Source organism: Echinops telfairi, unplaced genomic scaffold (genome assembly GCF_000313985.2).
Source record: "Echinops telfairi isolate 266 unplaced genomic scaffold, ASM31398v2 ScPeMD7_443;HRSCAF=831, whole genome shotgun sequence".
Lineage (NCBI taxonomy): Eukaryota > Metazoa > Chordata > Mammalia > Afrosoricida > Tenrecidae > Echinops > Echinops telfairi.
The window spans coordinates 32492920-32501329 of NW_022104341.1; the positions used below are offsets into that span (position 1 = coordinate 32492920).

Consider the following 8410-nt stretch of genomic DNA (forward strand, 5'->3'; position numbering starts at 1 on the left):
GTGTAGCTTTGACATGCGCCAGAGGTACTTGAAAATACCAGGGCTGGTGTCAGATGCACCTTCTTCCTTTGCTTTCTTTGGACATTCTAATGAGAGTTGTTGCCACAGATTTACCCAACACAACTTGTCAGCATTCATTGCTGATACAAGTAAAATAAACTTCTCGACAACTTCAATTTCTTCTCCATTTATTATGATGCTGCTCAATGTTGGGAGGATTTTTGTTTTCTTTATGTTGAAGTAGGAGCCGTGGCGGCATACTGGGTTATGCATTGGTCTGCTAACTGCAAGGTCAGCAGTTCAAAACCAGCAGCCACACTCTGACAGAGAAAGATGAGGCTTTCTACTTCTATAAAAATTTACTGTCTAGGAAACCTACAGGGGCAGTTGTATTCTGTCCTATAGGTCGCTATGGCTCAGAATCAACTAGACACCAGTGAGTTTCTCTCTTTTTGGGGGGGGAGTATGTTGAAGTGAAATGCATACTTATAACTATAGTCTTTGAACTTTATCAGTAAGTGCTTCAAGTCCTCTTCACTCTCAACAAACAATGTTGTATCATTGGCCTATCACGGTTGTTAATGACTCATTCTCCAATCCTGATGTCACATTCGACTTCATATAATCTAGCTTCTCACATTATTGGATCAGCATACAGATTAATAAATAAATATAGCGAAAGGATATAGCCCTGATACACACCTTTCCTGACTCTGAACCATTCAGTTATCTCTTGGTGCTGTTAAAATGACTGCCTCTTGCAATAGATTGTTCTGAAATTCCCATGTTCACAATGTGATCCCTTGTATATTATGAAGAAAAACTTTAGGAATCAACTAGTCCAGCATTATCCCATTCAAACACTCTGCAATGATGTGGACCATTTGTATCTTCAATATACAATTGCCATTAGTCCTGTGTGTGGTTATTGAGGATTTCAAATGTGGCTAATATGTTATTTTTCACTTAATTTAATTTAAAGCAATATAGCCATATGTGACTAGACACTATTGTATTAGACAATGCAGGTTCTAGTCAGACCTTATCTTTTACAAAAGAGGAGTCAGACCCTAGAGATGTTCGGGGCTTTGCGTGAAGACACACACAGACTTAATGAAAAACAAATCGCATCAAAGGATGGGGTCCCAACTCACTTTCAGGTTTTCCATCTCTGGGAGAAGGAGTCCCTGGGCCATAATGAAGTAACGATGGATCTAACTGAAATGAGAAAGACCAGGATAATATCTTATATATTCTTAAAGGCTGGATTAATCCTATTTTATGTTTTGCTTTATTTTCATAGATTTTATTGGTATTATAATTGACGATAGTATCTACAAATTAAAACATAATTTTTCAACCGATTTTATACATGACAACATTTAAAAACTGTCAACTTGATGTTGGTCTCACAATTTGTTTTCCTCTTAAGTTTTACTGGTTCATGAAGTCTAGGAACTCTGCGTGCTGAATGTTTAAATCTCAGATTAGCAGCTAACCACATGGTCTAGTATAGCTTTTTCTAATATGCCGTTGTAGTTGTTACACAATCCCATGTCAATTTGATACACAAGAATGAAGAGGCGGAGTCTAGCCTGTCAATCAGGTCACAGCCTGGTGATCACTCGGTGTCAATGTGGCCTTCTCACGAGGATTCTGGGACTTCTTCTCTTCCTCCCTGGAGGCGAGATGCACTCTCCCTCTACTTCAAACTCCTGTTGACAAGCCTCATGGAGCCACGCTATGGCATCCAGAGCCCGAGGGATGCTTCCACTGCCATTGGACCCACAGAACTTTCGACCCACCGGCCTGTGATCTTCCTGCATTCAGTGTGATTGCATGTGCTTTGTGAGTCTGAAGAGGAATTCATGGGCTAATATCAGACTTTGGGACTAATATCAAATTTATGGACTTGATCTGGACTGGACTAGGTTGTTTTATTGATGCATAATTACTTCTTGATATAAAGTTCTCTCTTACACATATATGACTATCTCTAGATTTGTTTCTCTAGTCAACCCAGACTAACACAGCCATGTTGCTAAGAAGATGAGCAAACTTTTAAAGTTTTCCAAATGCATTAGGCATTTTCAAAAACTTCCACTGCCAAAAAGAGAGAGAGAGAGAAACTCCATATCATTTAATTCCATTTTTTCACAGAATTTTTAAGGCCTCAAATACGAAATGATTTAAGACACGATAAGGATCACAATAATGCAAGTTATCTAAAAGGAATGATACTGGAAACTCCAGGAAATCATAAGCTCAAAATGATTTTACTTTTAATACCTTGTTGCCATCAAGTTAACTCTGACACATAGCAATCCTGTCAGACAGAGAAGAACTACCTCACGGGGCTGCCAAGGTTAGGGGAGTCTTTCCTGAATCCGATGACCACACCTTCTTCCATGGAGTGAATCCTGATGGGTTCTAACAGCCAACCTTTAGGTCAGCAAGCAAGTCCTTAACAACGGAGCTACCAGGACTCTTCTACAGGAAAATTAGAATAACATTTTTGTGCTGTTTTCTTTTCGCTCTTTATTGTGAATGTTTATAGAGCCGATTTTTAGTTTTACACCAAACAATTCACACACATTTTATTTCAGCTCATCCATTGCTAGCCCGTCAATGTATTGTCACTTGTCTACTCCTTCCCTGTTTCCTGCTCCGTTCCTCTTACTTTCCTTACACTCTGAACTTAGACCTTGGGTAAATGTTGGCCTGTTGATGTGAAGTGATTGATTATTCTAAGAGTGACTATAGACCATAGGCTAAAGAGTCACATCAATCAATAGTGAACCAGTAAGCCTGGAGTCTTGTATGCTTCTGAGTTCTGTTCTATCTTTTCCTCACATTAGTCAATTGGACTAATTATTTCCATTTGTGTTTCGATTTCACCACTTTTCCCATTTCTGGATAGGGAGCTGACAAGAGTTGCACACCTTAGATGGCAGCACATGAGCTGTTAAGACTCTAGTCACTACTCATAAAAATAGGATGTGGAATGTTGTTTCTGGAAATAGGTTATGCCAACTGATATTGGTGTCTCGTGGAGGATTCTGATCTCCCAGGCTCAGAAACTCATTCTTTCAAAGTACTTGGTTATGTCTAAGAAGATTTCATAAATTTATTCAATGTATGCTTCACCACATGTGTGGATACATTTGAAGCAAAGGTAAATATACATATACAGATATCATCTGTCAAAACTATGCCATGGGTATGCTTCCACTCTCCCTCCCATCTCTCTTCAGTCTACCTAAGCATCCACCTATAGATCACCTCTATCACAGGATTGTGGGGGTACCAATATTTACCACGGCTGCTTTTAAGTCCTGCAAACCAACTCGTTAGTGTCTTCCACTGCTTCTATCATTTGTGAGCCTCCCTCTTCTTGTACCCTGCCTTTCCCTTCACTCAGGTTAATACTTGTCTACCCTCGAACTCAGGTGCCGCGACCTTTTCAGACAGTTCCACATGTGGTGGTGACCCCCAACCATAAAATTATTTTCGTTGCGACTTCATAACTGTCATTTTGCTACTGTTATGAATCATCATGTACATATCTGATAGGCAGGATGTATTTTCATTGTTACAAATTGAACAAAATTAAAGCATAGTGATGAATCACAGAAACAATATGTAATTATATATTGGGAAATATTTATTTCTAATGAAAAGTAAATGAAATTTTGTCTTGAAGCATGGTGTAGCATGGGTAACAGTCTTCATGCTGGGTACTCGTATGTGGGTGTATCTGTGTGTGGGCGGACCCGCCTGGAGACGGATAGAGGAGCAGTGTTTCGGTTCCTAAGACCACTGGAAAATGCGTGTTTTCTGATGATCTTAGGCGATGCCTGTGATAGAGGCCAGGATGACAAGACGTCATCTACATACTTTGGACATGATGCTGTCAGGAGAAACCAGTCCCTGGAGAAGGGCAATGGTAAAGTATAGGGTCAGCAAAAAAACGAGTAAGGCCATCGAGGAGACGGATTAGCACTGAGACTGCAGCAACGGGCTCAGGCACAGGAGCAATTGTGAGGATGGCGCAGGACAGGGCAGTGGTTCCCTCTGTTCTGCACAATGGTTGCTATGGGTTGGAACTGACTCGATGGCCCCTAACAGAAACCACAGCAATATCACATTCATGTCATTTCCATATGAATTTGTTAGAATTGCCAGTGGTTAGTCAATTTTGTTAATCCTTTTAAAGAACTAATTTCTTTTGTTCTTGAGTCTGTCTATTGGTTTTGTTTATATTTCTTCTCGAATGTTTATTATTTCTTCTTTCTCTGATGACTGTAGGCTTATGTTAGGGGTCCTGGCAGTGTAGTGGTTATGCACTGGGCTGCTATCCACAAGGTCACCAGTTTGAAATGACCAGCCACGCTGTGGGAGAAAGAGCAGACATCCTACTCCTACAAAGAGTTACAGTACTGAAAACCCACAGGGAACATTAAGGAACACTGAAGACCAGCAACTCCCAGACTTTGCATGAGGAACTCCCCTGGTTCTCAACTGTGGGAATTGCCCTTATGGACGTGAATATGGAAAGCATTTTGTTTTCAACGGGGTGGACTTGATTGAGTTGTCGGCATCCCTTTCTGGCAGAGCTGCAGAGTTGGGTGTGGCTCTACCACTCCTTATCTGGTTAGAGCAAGCTGCCTCCTCTGCTGCCAACCCCTCTGGGCTGCACCTGCCGAAGCGGAGCCCAGGTTGTTCTCCAGCCTTGGGCTGAGCAGGCTCTTTGAAGTGCATTTCGCAAGCTCCACCTGTGGGCTGGGACTGGGACTGGTGTCAGAGGACAACCAGCCCAGCTGCCATGTTTGCTGAGGCAGCTGCCAAAGAAGTCTGGGACACAACTTTAGCAAGGGTCATGATGAGAAAGACACAGAGATCGGAGACCTGGACAAGATAGAGGAGGGAAGAAAGGAAAGGATGGGAGGTTATGGTGAAGCCTCAAGGAAGGAGACTGGGGTGAAGAAACCACAGAAGCTCAGAGAGATCTTGAGAAACGATCCTGCTTCTAGATAGAATACACCCAAGCCCTGCCTCTAGGCTGGGAAAACATACTCCCAAGGCTCTATGAAGTCTTTGTCTTCTTTAAAATATTCATAGAGGGTGGGCACCATCTCTCATAGATAAAACTTTCTCTGCTTGATCAAAGTAATGGTGAAGAAGTGCTTCATTTGATTAATCAGAACCTCCCTGATGCAGTGTTTTATTTTATCTGGCTTAGTCATCTGGGGCATATAGGACCACTGATCAGTGATAAAAGAGGCTCCCACCCTAAGATTATTGGGCTATCCTCAGTGACTTTTGACACAAAATCTTTGTCATGGCTCATTTACTCTTTCACCAAGCACTCAATAATTGCCTATGATATTAAAGTCACTCCTACTCAAAGTCACTGTTAATATTTCTCTCTAAAAGTCAATTGTTTTTAATAACAAACAGGAAACATTTTAAAACATTCAGTAGCATGCTGGTAACTGGCTAAGAGGTAAAAATATACATACAAACTGTATTTCTTAACATAGGCTTCAATGAGCTCAAGATATTTCTGTAAGCAATGATACTAGCCACTTAGTTCATCCCTAACGAACTGAGGGCCCTGGGAATTTAATAATGTCAATGCTGTCTTTTTGACACTAGTAAATGAAGAAAAGGTGCTGCTTAAAGATATTTTTTTAAGATTAGGAAACAAGAAGTCAGAAGAATCCAAAACAGTACTAGAATGGAGCCTAATGATTTCCAATCAAAACTTTTGCAAAATTCACTTTACTTTCTGCATTAATAAACAGAAACACAAAGGACTCTGGTGAAACTTTCCTTGGAATTTTGATGAATTTTCTCAAAACACTCTCATTAGAAGCAGATTTTATCATTCTTTGCTTGTCCAGAAAGTCAACCGGCAAAATGCCTTGAACATCCCCCAAAGCCATGACTTGGCTATTGACTGGTCTACGTTTGTTTGGACTGATCATTCCACACTTTTGCTAGTCACTCCCTTTATTGTGTTTTGTCTGCAGGACATTACTGCTAAAGCCACATTATCATAATTCTTTCAAAAAATGTTTCATGGCCTTGGTCCCATTTGTTTATAATTTTTAAAAGTTTTATTAGCATTCATTTAATTCACATACCATACAATTCAATAGTTTAATCACATCAAGAAGAGTTGTATCAGCATGACCACAATCAGTTTTAGAACAATTTCTTAGTTCTTGTACTCATCGTCATTAGCTCTCCATTTCCCCCCAGCCAACCCTGCCATAATTCCGTAACCATTTGTTTATAATTTTTATTATAAACAAAGAGCTCTGCTCTTGTCTGCAGCCTTTTTGGGTGCAATGGTTTTGGCATCCATCAAGCCGAAAGTGTGCTTAACTTTAATTTTTCAGTCAGAATGGTGTAAGTTGAAGCCATTGAGATGTCTGTGGTTTTGCCTATTGTTTCTACATCTACGTGTTGGCCCTTTTTAATTAGGACACACATCAGATTAATTTTTCCTCACAACTTGATGTGGACAGTTTGTTGTTGCTACTTCATCTTCAGCATTGTTCACTCCAGTCGTACAATAAATTATACATTTACAAGTTCCTAATTTCTTTTTTTTTTTTCTTTCCATAGCTCCTTTTATGGCCCAAATGACATCACGTGGCTTGCTTGGGAGTCCAGACAAGTGAGAGCAAACAGACTCACATATGGGGAAACCAACACTGACAGGGGCAAACCCAATGCCGTGAAAAGGGGAACAAGTCACATGTCAGTTCCAGGACGACAGCCCTAGAGCCTCTCTCAGGGGCGGGGCGCGGCGGCGGCGGTGGCTATGCTGCTTCAAGTTCAGAAACAAGCTGGACTATTTCAGGGTAACTGAAATTTCCTGCTGTGGAATCGTAGAAGTCTTGCAATCTCCCGGGTTTGTTCTCAAGGTCGTTGTACTCCGATGCCTGTAGAATCGTCTCACACAGGTCCAGCTGCTTCACATACTTCGCTTCTGCGCTGGATTGGGTCTCGTGCTCCTTTTCCCGCCTATGTTTTTCTTCTTTGGGGACCTTATCTGCTGGTGCTATGTCCCCCACGATGCATCCTGCCATATCGTGAACCAGGGCGAGGCGTACACATCGGTCTTTGTTAAGCTGGCCATCTTTGGTCACCAGAGCCATGACTGCCATCCTGCACATGTGATCAGACACACTCTCTGGCTTCTCTGCATTTCTGAACACCCACTCTTGAGCTGCCCCACCAGCCACACGAAGTGCAGCAGGTCCCGGGCCCCGCGGGCCGAGGCGATAGTGGAGGAGACCGAGGCCATGGCACCACCGGAGCCGAGCAGGGGCCCAGCTAAGTTCCTAATTTCAATGGAGCATTGTCCCCGTAAACTTTGTGTAAAACCTCAAAGTTGTTACTATTCTTCCCCTATAAAATCTTCTCCACAAACTTGATGTTTGTTCTTGCTTGAATTTTAGCAGAATTCATGTTGCTCTGACTGAAACTACAAGTTGTATTCTTCTTAGTACCTCTAACTAGACCCTATGCAGAACTTGTAACAAACTCTACTCACTTCAAAACTCACTTTCATTGAGTGATTCTGACTCAAGCCTTCCCTGTAGGACAGAGTAGAAATGCCCCTGTTAGTTTGCTAGTTGATTTGGGTATAAATATATATTTCTTAATCCACATATAGTTTACTCGTGGAGCATATTTCCCAAGAATCTTGTGGAGCTCTCTCCTGTGTCTATAAATATAAAATTTTTATATTGAATTGGGGTTGGCACACAGCCTGTATGCACCAAAATGATCACATCCATTAGTAAATGAGTACCTCCTTGATCCCCATGTGCCTTGTCATCTTCGCCGCACTGTCCCATGTGCTGAAGCTCCATCCCGCTCCACTCTCCCTGTCCAGGCCGTGCTGCTGCCAAGCATGCTTAATCTTGGCCCTGTGCAGTTGCAATCGTCACTGTTCTCTCTGCCCTGCTGCCTAAGTGACCGAGAGAATAACACTGAGCCCAGGTTGATGGAGAGAGCCATACAATATTTGCTTATTCATTTTAGGGTATTTTAAATTTACAATACATTTTCTATTTTAATAAAACAGTGAGTTTTGAATTTGATTGATACTGGGTTCACTCTTCTGCTATTTGAAGTTTGATCTCTAAACAATGTATAACTCTCAGTTGCTAAACCTTACTTAACCCAAACAAGCCTGTTGTTAGTGTGTGCTGTGGAGTTGACTGACTTACACTGAAGCAATTTGATGCGAGCAGAGCTGGCCCCGTAGGGGTTCCTAGGCTGTAATCTTCGTGGGGAACCATTATAATGTAGTTGTTAGGAGCACAATGCCAACCAGAAGGTCTTTGCTTCAAACCTATCAGCTGCCCTGTGGGAGAACGATATAGCA

The 8410-nt window shown here is 41.7% G+C and overlaps 1 pseudogene; it reads right to left on the bottom strand.

Annotated features, from left to right (window-relative positions):
• Positions 1 to 6833: 6833 nt before the first annotated feature.
• On the bottom strand, positions 6834 to 7324 carry LOC101639066 (annotated as a pseudogene).
• Positions 7325 to 8410: the final 1086 nt, after the last annotated feature.